Source organism: Callithrix jacchus, chromosome X (assembly GCF_049354715.1).
Source record: "Callithrix jacchus isolate 240 chromosome X, calJac240_pri, whole genome shotgun sequence".
Taxonomy (NCBI): Eukaryota; Metazoa; Chordata; class Mammalia; order Primates; family Cebidae; genus Callithrix; species Callithrix jacchus.
In genome coordinates this window covers 109,464,888-109,478,514 of record NC_133524.1, presented here as the reverse complement: position 1 = coordinate 109,478,514, position 13,627 = coordinate 109,464,888, and positions in this window count along the sequence as shown.

Below are 13,627 nucleotides of genomic sequence, written 5' to 3'. Positions count from 1 at the left end.
ACTTTCAGGTGACACCTAAGCAATTTCTCAAGGAAGGATTCCATTCCTATGTATCTCCTGAAAGTTCTGACAAGTGTCAAACTAATAAGCTTATAGAGGCCACCTACATAGGTTTGTTTAGCTTGAAACCAACTCACACTATTCTTTGCTAGTAGTGGGTAGATTTATTCACACTGTATACCTACAAAAAATGAACTTATTCAGCTATGTTTGAATCAGTTTAACTTCCAACAAAATCAAATTTTCAGAAGTAAAAGAAACATAATTCTTTCTGGATTATATTCAATGAAGTACCCTTCTGCATGTCAGGCCATGCAGAATGTCACTGTAACTGAGAGGTATGCTTTAAAGTTGCCTTTGCATGTTGAATTGCAGGGGGCACAAGGCTAAACCCTAGTGATTTTGGTGATAAAAGTTCTTAGGGACAGATAGACAGTCACTAACATAAAATATGACATGATGCATGCCAAGAGAGAAATATAAACAAATTATTCTGACTTAATAACTCATAGAGCTTCTAGTGTAGTTTTCTTTTTGTATTTCAATACAAAAGCATAAGCTTTTGGTCTAAAATATGCTTTCTAATGGGAAGGAAACTTATGTTGTAGATCTCTGGATTTCTGACATTAAAGAAAGAAGGATTTTCTGAAGCAGAAAGACAAACATTTTTGTCAATAATTAACAGCAAAGAGTGCATTGGCCTTAGAGTCTAATAGTGTGACCTCCTGCTAACTTATGACTTGACCTTGGGAAAGTAACCTCACCTTTCTAGATCACAGTCTCCTTTTCTGTAAAATCAGAGTTACTACAAATATTTGACTTTACAGATGTTTTATGATGATCAAAGTAAATAAAATATCAAAGTGCTTTGAAAAAGTTTCAAGTCCTCTGCCATTGTCTAGTGTTATTACTATTTAGATTGGAATCAAGAAAAATTTGCTTATCTCATAATCCTCAGTTAGTATATATGCTATTAATTAGTTTTATTTCTGTTTTATTTTAAAAGGTCATGCATGTCAACTTCTCTTCCTAGAAATATGGCTTATTGGACATCTTGAAAAATCAATTTAAAACTCCAAGAAATTCCATATAAAATATGATAAACATGCTATTAAACTATAGCAGATCAAATGTAAAGTTTAAAATATTCATGTACAAGATCCCAAGAAAGTAAGCAAAATTTCGAATCAGAGAGGAAAGAGGGCAAGTTGGGAGAGAGAAAGAGAGATAGAGGTAGAAATCAGCAGGATAAGCTGATTATGAAGTTATTCAGAAGAAATTGACTAACATCAATCAATAAATAAGTTGTTAAGGAGCCAAGCACAGTCACGTGTGCCTTTAGTTCTAGCTACTTGAGAGGCTGTGATAGGAGGATTGCTTGAGTCCAGGAGTTCCAGACTAGCCTGGGCAACATAACAAGATCATGCCCTTAAAAGCAAATAAATAAGATAAATAGGAAAAAAACACAAAACTTTGTATAGGGTGAAGAATTGGAATTAAGACACCACATAAAACTGGGAACTTCAAAGTTCCCACTAAAGTCAGCATGGTACTGGCTTTAGTGAAATGGTACACTGGAGTAAATCCGCCCACTACTGGCAAAGAGAGATCAAAAGAATACTTGCTTGTTTCAACTTAACTTTTTAAGAAAAAAAATCTCTCCTGAGAATTCCTAACCACAGGTGTGTAACACAGGTTTGTGGTTAAATTTGTACTTTTTGAGCTCATGTAATGGCGCTATTCTTTAAAATCAGCCAGCCGCTTGTGTAACTTATCTACATTGGGTTCCATCTGTGTGAGAAAGACTAGTGATTCATTCTCACAGGAATATATATTTATTCCATATATGGGTTTGCCTTCCCTGTTTGAAGAGCCTCTGCCAGCACCACTATCCAAGGACTTAAAGGAGGGCTAATCCATTGGCATGGAATCCTATGCAATGTTACATCCAACATCTGACCAGAGTACTCACTTCAAAACAAAGGAAGTAAAGAATGACCCCATGACCATGGTATCCACAGCTGGTATCACATACCAGACCAGTCAGAGGCAACTGGTTTCACAGAGCACTGGAAGAGCCTTTTAAGGGAACAGCTAAAACCAAACTTGGATGCAATATTCTGCAAAGAAAGAACACAGTCTTCCAAGAAGCAGTACATGTATCAAACTAGAAATTTCTATGTGGCACTTGGCACTTCCCAAGAGGAAGACTGCATGAATCCACGTATCAAGAAGTCAAAACAGGAGTGGTTCCCTTTTGTGGGTTGTTGGTACTTTTTATTGTTGAGTTATTTTATATGTAAGAGTTATTTCTATATTCTAGGTTCTTTGTCAGATACATGATTTGCAATTTTTTTTCCTAGTCACTTCCAATGAAGAGTACTGTGGGTTTTCTATCTCCACAGTTCTGGGTTCTCAATGGTTAGAAATCCTGGTCCCCAAAGAGGATAGACTCTTGTCAATGAACACTTTTATTTTTTTTTTACTTTTAAAAAAAGATTTATGGCCAGGTGCAGCAGCTCATGCCTGTAATCCCAGCACTTTGGGAGGCCAAGGTGGGTGAATCACGAGGTCAAAAGTTTGAGACCAGCCTGGCCAACATGGTGAAACCTTGTCTTTACTAAAACTGCAAAAATTAGCTGGGTGTGGTGGTGTGCTACTGTAATCCCAGCTACTTGGGGGGCTGAGGCAGGAGAATTGCTTGAACCCACGAGATGGAGGTTGCAGTGAGCCGAGATCACGCCATTGCACTCCAGCCTGGGCAAGAGCGAGACTCCATAACAAACAAAAAAAAGACAAAATATATATATTTATTGAAGTATAATTGGCATACAATGAACTTTGCATGTTCAAACTGTACAATTTGGTATATTTTATTTATGCAAGCATGAAATCATCACTCCAATTAAGCTAATGAATAGATCCACATTCCTCAACTGTTTACTTGTGCCTTTTGTAACTCTTTCTCCTGCCTTTCCTAAAGCTTCCCTCCAAGCAACTACAGGTCTGTGTTCCATCACTATAAATTGGTTTTCATTTTCTAGGATTGTATATAAATTGAATCATACAGTATGAACTCTTTTTCGTTTGGCTTTAGTCATTGAGCATAATCAGAGATTCATTCATGTTGTTGAATGCATTAATGGTGTATGTAACACAGTTTGTTCATCCATTCACCTGTTGATGGATCTTTGAGCTGTTTAAGGTTTTGAAAATTACAAATAAAACTGCTATATATATTTATATAAAAACAATTCTACACACTTTTATTTCTCTTGTGTAAATACTTATGGGAAGAATGGCTGAATCCTATGATAGGCGGACATTTACCTTATAAGAAAGTAGCAAACTTTTTTCCCAAGTGACTGCACAACTTTATATTTTCAGCAACACTGTACAAAGTTTCAGTTCCTTCACATCCTTGCCAATATTTGACATGGTGAGTGTTTTTAAATTTAGCCATTCTCATAAGTATGCAGTTGTATCTCATAGTGGTTTTAATATGGATTTTCCTAATGACTAATTATGTTGAACATTTTTTATGTGCCTATTTTCCATCCATATATCTTCTTTGGTGAAGTAATTGTTCAAGTCTTCGGTCCATCTTACTATTGGGTTGTCAGTACTTTTTATTGTTGAGTTATTTTATATGTAAGAGTTATTTATATATTCTGGGTTCTTTGTCAGATACATGATTTGCAATTTTTTTTCCTAGTCTATGGCTTGTCTTTTCATTCTCTTAACAGGATCTTATAAATAATTATGGATGAATTTATAATTTTTATATCTGCAATATATCATTTTTTTTCCTTTTATGGATTGAGATTTTGTTGTATCTAATACAGAGATCAGAAAACTAATTCTCTACATTACCAAAGAGTAAATAGCTTAAGCTTTGGGGACAACATGGTCTCTATCACAATTATTCAATTCTGCATTTGCGATACAAAAGTAATCGTGGTCAAATACATAATGAATAGAAAGGAAGTATTCTGATAAATCTGTATGTGTAAAAACAGCTAGTGGACTATACGTGTCCTGAAGATTGTAGTTTGGCAGCCCTTAATCTAAGAAATCTTTACGTTTAGGTCTATGATCCATTTTTAGTAAAATTTTAACTGTATGATAAGGTATGGACTGAAGTTTATCTTTTCTTATGGATATCCAAATATTCCAGCTCCATTTGTTGAAAAGACTCTACTTCGTCCACTAAATGGTCATTATATCATTGTTAAAAATCACTTTTACTGCCGGGTGTGGTGGCTCACACTTGTAATCCCAGCCCTTTGGGAGGCCAAGGTGGGTGAATCACCTGAGGTCGGGAAGTTAAGACCAACCTGACCAACATGGAGAAACACCATCTCTACTAAAAATACAAAATAAGCTGGACATGGTGGCACATGCCTGTAATCCCAGCTATTAGGGAGACCAAGGCAGAAGAATAGCTTGAACCCAGGAGGTGGAGGTTGCCGTGAACAGAGATCACACCATTGCACTCCAGCCTGAGCAAAAAGAGCGAAACTTCGTCTCAAAAAAAAAAAAAAAGGAAAGAAAATCACTTTTACTGTCTCAATAACATAAACAAGATGGCTTATAACAACTGCAATTTCTTTCTCACAGTTCTGGTGGCTGACAAGTCCAAGATCAAGGTACTAATAGATTCAGTGTCTAGTGAGAGATAACTTTCTGGTTCATAGACAGTGCCTTCTTGCTGTGTACTCGCATGTAGAAGGGAAAAGGGGTTTTCTTCAGGTCTCTTTTATAAGGGAACCACTACTTCCATTTTTGAAGGCTCTGACCTCATAATCTACTTACTCCAAATAACCCACCTCCTCATACCATCACATTGGTGATTAAGTTTCAATACATGGATCTTGAGAAAGAAGCCAGAAGCAGAAAGACAAATACTATGTTATTTCACTCATATGTGGAATCTTAGAAAGTTGAACTCATACAAGCAGAATGTAAAATGGTGGTTACCAGAGGTGTCGGGTGCTTCAGGGAGATGTTGATCAAAGGACACAAAATTTTAGTTAGATAGGAGGAATAAATTGAGATTTGTTATACAACATGGTAGCTATAGTTAATAACAATGTATTGTATACTTGAAAATCTCTAAAAGAATAGATTTTAAGCATTCTCACCACAAAAATTATATATATGTGAGATAATGGATATGTTAATTAGTTTAATTAAGTCATTGTATACATATGTAGCCAATTTAGCCAATATATACATACATCAAAACCTGTTGTATGCCATAAAGATGTATAATTTTTATATATCAGTGTAAAAACATAAATAAATGAAAAAGAAACAAAAACATAAATTTAGAGGGGACACAATCATTCAGATTACAGCACTTACATATAGGGATGGGTCTGTTTCTGGATTCTTTATTCTTCCCCATTGATCTATTTGTGTATCTTCATAACAATACCACATTGCCCTTATTACTATAATTTTATAAGTCATAAAAACAGGTAATGTTAGTTCTCAACTTTTGTTCATCTTCTCAGGAGTTGTCTTGGCTGCTCTGGGTCCTTTGCATTGCCTATGAATTTTATAATCAGTTTGCCCATTTCTACCAAAAAGGCCTCCTGAGATTTTGATAAGCAGACACTTGGATCCATAGGTCAATTTTTTTAGAATTGACATATTAACAATTTCGAGTCCTCTTGCCCATGGTCTCTGACCAAGAAATGTGCTGCCTAAATCTCCTGCTCCATGGCATTTAGCTGACCATCAGCCCCATCTGTAGGTCCGCCATCACATTTGTGTTAATGCTACACTCTCCATGCTGCTCCTAGCTAAAATGTAAGTAAGGAAGGGAAACAATCGCCGACTTATTCCTCCAGGACATGGGTCTTCTCTAATAGACAACCTTGGGTCAAGAAATACCCACTGACTTGGCTGAAGCCTTCCTAGAACTGCACTGCAATCAAATACTCTTCCCCTTATCTCCATTTTTGGCACTCTCCTACAGGGGTGTGACCTGCACCACTATCTGAAGACTCTCATGGCCTAATCCTGATGGCTCCCTTTTGTCCTTTATGGGTATTTCCCCTAATAAAGCTCTTATAAGTCTAATCCTGTGGGTATCTGCTTCTTGAAGGATCCAAACATGTACCATGAAGATTTGTGGTTTGTGCTGCTGCTTAGTCAGAGATGGACACTACCTTAGAATGTGGGAAGGATTTGAGTAGCAGAATCACTTTAGTAGTAGAAAAGATTAACTAGTCAAATTGTCATATGGTACAAGTACAGTAGATGTTTGCATAACATGACACCGTTTCATCTTGAAACAGTGCTCAGCATCCATTTTCTTGCTTCTCTTCCTGTTTCAATTTGTGGTTCTTATGAGACTCACAAATCCAGCAATTGCACACATTGGCTGTGGAACATTTTACATTATTGAACAATTCTTAGTATTCTTGAACTTATATATATCCATCAAGACACAACATGGGTAAAATACAACATCAGTTCTTTGTGATGGCCTCTTATGTGTGTCAAAGTAATATTTGTGGATAATCTAATATACAAATGTTTAAGAAGTAAATTTATACATTTCTAAATTGAGTAAAATATTTAAATGTTACATAATTTTGGTTGAAAGAGTTGTATTAATTTTGCTTTGTAATTTTCTTAATTTTAATATTTTGAAAAAAATAACTTTTTCAAAAACTAAAAAATATTTTTAATATATATATATTTTACTGCACTTTAGGTTCTGGGGTACATGTGCAGAACATACAGGATTGTTGCATAGGTACATTCATGGCAATGTGCTTTGTGGTTTGCTGCCACCATCCCCCCGTCACCTACATCTGGCATTTCTCCCCGTGTTATCTCTCCCCAACCTCCCTACCCCCCGCTGTCCCTCCCCTAGTCCCCGCCCACAGACCCCAGTGTGTGATGCTCCCCTCGCTATGTCCATGTGTTCTCATTGTTCAACACCAGCCTAGAGAGAGAACATAAGGTGTTTGATTTTCTGTTCTTGCATCAGTTTGCTGAGAATGATGGTTTCCAGATTCATCCATGTCACTAAAAAGGACACAAGCTCATCCTTTTTTGTGGCTGCATAATATTCCATGGTGTACATGTGCCACATTTTCCTTGTTAAGTCTATCATCGATGGGGATTTGGGTTAGTTCTGGGGCTTTGCTATTGTAAACAGTGTTGCTATGAACATACAGGTGCATGTGTCATTATAACAGAACGATTTATAATGCTTTGGATATATACCCAGTAATGGGATTGCTGGGTCAAATGATATTTCTAGTTCTAGGTCCTTGAGGAATTGCCACACTGTCTTCCACAATGGCTGAACTAATTCACACTCCCACCAACAGTGTAAAAGTGTTCCTATTTCTCCACATCCTCCCCAGCATCTGTTGTCTCCAGATTTTTCAATGATTGCCATTCTAACTGGCATGAGATGGTATCTCAATGTGGTTTTGATTTGCATTTCTCTAATGGCCAGTGATGATGAGCACTTTTTCATATGCTTGTTGGCATCATATACGTCTTTTTTGAAAAGTGTCTGTTCATGCCCTTCACCCACTTTTGAATTTTTTTGTCTCTTTCTTCTAAATCTGTTTTAGTTCTTTGTAGATTCTACATATTAGCCCTTGTAACATGGGTAGATTGCAAAAAAAATTTCCCATTCTTTTGGTTGCCAGTTCACTCTAATGATTGTTTCCTTTGCTGTACAGAAGATCTGGAGGTTAATTAGATTCCATTTATCTATTTTGGCTTTTGTTGCCAATGCTGTTGGTGTTTAGTCATGAAGACCTTGCCTGTGCCTATGTCCTGAATGGTTTTGCCTAGGTTTTCTTCTAGGGTTTTTATGGTGTTAGGTCTTATGCTTAAGTCTTTAATCCATCTGGAGTTAATTTTAGTGTAAGGTGTCAGGAAGGGGTCCAGTTTCTGCTTTCTGCACATGGCTACAGATGGTTGTAGATGTGTGACATTGCCTCCGAGGCCTCTGTACTGATTCATTGGTCCATATCTCTGTTTTGGCACCAGTACCATGCTGTTTTGATTACTTCAGCATTGTAGCATAGTTTGAAGTCAGGTAGTGTCATGCCTCCAGCTTTGTTCTTTTTGCTTAGGATTGTCTTGGTTATGTGGGCTCTTTTATGTTACATATGAAGTTTAAGGTGGTTTTTTCCAGTTCTGTGAAGAAGGTCAATGGTAGCTTTATGGGGATAGCATTGAATCTATAACTTACTTTGGGCAGTATGGCCATTTTAACGATATTGATCCTTCCTAACCATGAGCATGGATTTTTTTTTTATCTGTTCGTGTCCTCTCTTATTTCCTTAAGCAGTGGTTTGTAGTTCTCCTTGAAGAGGTCCTTTACATCCTTTGTTATTGTATTCCTAGGTATTTTATTCTCTTTGTGGCAATTGTGAATGGCAGTTCATGCTTGACTTGGCTCTCTTTAAGTCTGTTATTGGTGTATAGGAATGCTTGTGATTTTTGCACATTGATTTTGTATCCTAAGATTTTGCTGAAGTTGCTTATTAGTTTAAGGAGATTTTCGGCTGAGCTGATGGGGCCTTCTAAATATACAATCATGTCATCTGCAAATAGACACAATTTGACATCCTCCTTTATTTATTTTTCTTGCCTGATTGCTCTGGCTAGAACTTCCAATACTATGTTGACTAGGAATGGTGAGAGAGGGCACCCTTGTCTAGTGCCAGGTTTCAAAGGGAATGCTTCCAGATTTTGCTCATTCAGTATGATATTGGCTGTGGGTTTATCATAAATAGCTTTTATTATTTTGAGATACGTTCCATCGATACCTAGTTTATTGAGAGTTTTTAGCATAAAGGGCTGTTGAATTTTGTCAAAGGCTTTCTCTGCATCTATTGAGATAATCATGTGGTTTTTGTCTTTGGATCTGTTCATGTGGTGGATTACAGTTATAGACTTGGGTATTTTGAATCAGCCTTGCATCCCCAGGATGAAGGCTACTTGATCATGATGGATAAGTTTTTGATGTGCTGTTGCAATTGGTTTGCCAGTATTTTATTGAAGATTTTTGCCTCTATGTTCATCATGAATATTGGCCTGAAGTTTTCTTTCTCTATTGAGTCTCTGCCAGTTTTGGTATCAGGATGATATTAGTCTCATAAAATGAGTTGGGGAGGGATACCCTCTTTGTGGATTGTTTGGAATAGTTTCAGAAGGAGTGGTACCAGCTCCTCTTTGTATGTCTGGTAGAATTCGACTGTGAACCCATCTGGACCTGGGCTTTTTTTGGTTGGTAGGCTATTAATTGCTGCCTCAACTTTAGCCCTTGTTATTGGTCTATTCCAGGTTTCAACTTCTTCCTGGTTTAGTCTTGGGATGGTGCAAGTGTCCAGGAATTTATCCATTTCTCCCAGGTATACTGGTTTATGTGCTTACAGTTGTTTGTAGTAATCACTGATGATAGTTTGTATTTCTGTGGAATCAGTGGTGATATCTTCTTTTTCATTTTTTATTGTATCTTTTTGATTCTTCTCTATTTTCTTTTTTATTGATCTGCCTAGCAGTCTATTTTGTTAATCTTTTAAAAAAATCAGCTCCTGGATTTATTGATTTTTTTTAAGAGTTTTAGTTGTCTTGATCTCCTTCAGTTCTGCTCTGATCTTAGTTATTTCTTGTCTTCTGCTAGGTTTTGCGTTTTTTTGATCATGCTCCTCTAACTCTTTCAATTTTGATGATAGGGTGTCAATTTTAGATTTTTCCTTGCTTCTCATGTGGGCATTTATTGCTATAAATTTCCCTATAGACATGTCTTTAAATGTGTCCCAGAGATTCTGGTATGTTGTGTCTTCATTCTCATTGGTTTCAAAAAACATCTTTATTTCTGCCTTCATTTCATTGTTTATCCAGTCAACATTCAAGAGCCAGTTGTTCAGTTTCCATGAAGTTGTGCGGTTCTGAGTTAGTATCTCAATTCTGAGTTCTAATTTGATTGCACTGTGGTCTGAGAGACTGTTTGTTATGATTTCAGTTCTTTTACATTTGCTGAGGAGTGCTTTACTTCCAATTATGTGGTCAATTTTAGAGTAGGTGTGATGTGGTGCTGAGAAGAATGTATATTCTGTGGATTTGGGGTGGAGAGTTCTGTAGATGTCTATTAGGTTTTCTTGGTCCAGATCTGAGTTCAAGTCCTGGATATCCTTGTTAATTTTCTGTCTCATTGATATGTCTATGTTTAAGTCTGCTGCAGCGGAATTCAAAACCACCTTTTTCCCAGGTGTTCTGTCCTAGGAAGGTGGAGATTTATTTATAAGTTCCTGAAGTGCTGCTGCCTTTTTTCAGAGATGCCCTGCCCAACGAGGAGGTAGCCTAGTCACAGTTTGCCAGCAGAGGTGTTGCTGAGCTTCCCTGGGCTCTACCCAGCTTTTGTGTGTACTTCCTTGTGGTTTTGTTTACAGAGGTATAGTTAGAACTGCCTCGGTAATGGCAGTCTGCCTCAGTAATGGTGGACTGCCTCAGTAATGGCAGACTGCCTCGGTAATGGCAGACACCCTTCCCCCAACAGAGCTGGATTGTCCCAGGTCCAGCTGCGCTTGCTGGAAAACTCTCAACGCAGAGAGTTTCAGATTCCTGGTCTTTGTTGGGGTGGGACCCACCAAGCCAGATCACCTGGCTCCCTGTTTTAGCCCCTTTTTTTTATGGTTGAATGGGTAGCTCTGTCTCCCAGGTGTTCCAGGCGCCAGTCGAAATGGCTGCCCAGATTTGTGTGAGTTTTTGTGCAGAGACCTGCTGTACCGGCTAAAACAGCCATGCTGGAAACTCACGGCACTTTTCAGCCAAAATCTCCTGGTCTGTGGGCACCATAATCTCCAAATGAGGTAATAACTCATTTGGAAATGCGGTGATCACTCACCCTCTGCATTGTTCTCATTGGGAACTGCACTCCAGAGCTGTTCCTATTTGGCCATTTTGGATCCTCTGTTTAAAAATATTTTTTATCCAAATTTACATTTTATAAAAAATATGTTAAATTTTGTAAACCTTTTTTACGTTTTCATTTTTAATCCTTGAAACCAGAACTGCAAATTGAGCAGATTATGTGAAAATCTTGATTATATAAATGTAATACTGATCTTTCAGCTGTAAAAGCAAGAAAACTAGATGTAATAGAACAAATATATACTAACCTATAAATTATATATTTATGCTATTACTTATCCAAACACCATCAGACTATAAACAGAAGGCCAGGTGAGTAAACTAATAATTAAATTTAGTAGTTTTGGGCATTTTACTAACATTCAACATATGAAAATTATAGTTTTACACATGTTTCAATTTTACCAATATAAAGGTATATTAATCAAAGTAGGAGATAGAATGTCATTTACTTAGCTTTACATGCAACTTTTTCTGAATGTTTTAATGTAATTTTAATTAGCTTTCTTTTTGCAGATACTTATCTCTGGACTAGAAGAGAATCCTTTGCCTTGCCTGAGTGATCAAACTATTTCAATATGAAACTTTTAAATATGCATGAATATGGTACATGGGCTTCTGTTGGCATGCTTGCTCTAGACCCTGTAAATTTTTAGGATGGGCCTGGCTTTTACTGTGAGTGTGAGTGTGGAATAATTAAAAAGGGGTTTCTCAAGAGCTTCTAGAGGTAGGGGTCTCCACTTCACTCCTTGATGGAGGGGATGGGTGTAGATATTTCTGAGGCAAAGAGATAGCCCAAGAGCTCCTTCTTTGCTCCTATTTGGAAGCCAACAAATAGGTGGGCTTTGTAGGTATGTAGCTTTAAACAAGCCATAGTCCCCGGCAGGGCCAGTCCTCCCCTTATTTTCCCCCTTGCCACCTAACCCCACCACTTTTCTCATTTTCTTTCCAAGATCATGGGTCTCCAACCCAGCTTTTGATTTACGTTCCTCCACTCAAGCAAGCCTCTGGTCCCCTTTCATGCACAGAAGTCAAATTTTCAGTGACTTCTGCCTGCATTTAAAAGTGCAGCTTCACCACCAAGTATGTCTCCATTCTATTTCTGGTCCACTGAGTGGTTTATTTTTTTTCTTTTCTTTATTCGTTTTGAAACAGAGTTTCACTCTGTTATCTAGGCTGGAGTCTAGTGGCACTACATTGGCTCACTGAAACCTCCACCTCCCAGGTTCAAGCAATTCTCCTGCCTCAGCCTCCCAAATAGCTGGGATTACAGGTGTCCTTCACCATGCCTGGCTAATTTTTGTAATTTTAGTAGAGACAGGGTTTCACCATGTTGTTGCTCGAACTCCTGACCCTAAATGATCCGCCTGCCTCGGCCTCTCAAAATGCTGGGATACAGCCACGAATCATCACGCCCAGCTGAGTGGTTTATCTTTTTGAGCATAACCATGTCTTTCAAATTTTATTTTCTATTATTGTGTCTTAAACAGGGGAAAAGGAAGATTAAGGCCTAAATTTATGGTACATTTTATTTCCTAAAACATTGTTTACTAATCAAGATAAACCTTTTTGCACATTTATTTGTGTTTATATTTCTTCATTTGTAAATTTTCGGTTCATAGCCTTTGCTCAATTTTTATTGGCATGTTATTTTATGTGTATTTTTAAAACATGACTGATTTGCAAATTTTCTTTACATATTAAGCTCATTGGCCCTTTACCATATTTTTATAAAACTTTTACCCCAGATTGTCATTTGCCGTTAAATATTGTTTATTATTCATTTAGGTGGACAGATGTTTCTATTATATGCATTTATTTTTACATTATAGCCAAATTATAATATTTTCTTTTTAATTTTCTCAATTTATATTCTATATATTCTATGGTTCTACTGTTACCATCCATATTTTCTTAATGTTTCCGTTTCAATATTAAGAATCTTTAGTGTGAAATATTTTTAATGTCTTCATCCCCCTTTTAAAAAGTAGCAATAAACTAAAGAACCTATCCATTTCTACCTGGAGTGCATGTTCCAAAGCTATATAATGCAGCTGCATTATTCTGATTCCCTACTTTATGACTAATTGAATCCATATCCACAAAAACATTTTGCATAACAGCTGGAGAATTAAAATATTAAACTCTCAGTGCTGATTGCTAATTATTTTCTTTCTTTTTTGGTGAAAGAGCTCAACTCGTCAGAATGTAAAGGCAACGTACAGTACAAAGAGAAACCACATTACTGTGAATTCAATTTGCACACATCATTATTAAAGAAAGACACTAATCATAACTTACAGAAGAAAACAGTGTAGCCTGAATAATTTGCATTTAATCCTTCTTAATGCAAAGAATTTAGAAATGCTCCTGAAGTTTCCACAAAGTGCTCTCCCCATGTGAGAGTTAGCACCTATCTGTTACCTTGCTTTTGTGTGGTTCTTTCACTCAACATAAAGCAAATTACTTAGCTAAATCCAATGGTCCTCTATCAGGTTGATTTTCAGCTACATTACCGTTTCCACCTTTCAAGGTTTTATTTCTCTCTTTCCCAGATTTCCTTTCTTTTACATGGAGTATAATCCAAAAAGTACCAGAATTACAGTCAGAAATCAAGCATTAGAATCCAATTGATCAATTTCCAGCTGTGTCTACTTACATAAACCTTCTGAGCTTTAGTAAAACCACAAAGTTGTTAGAATTT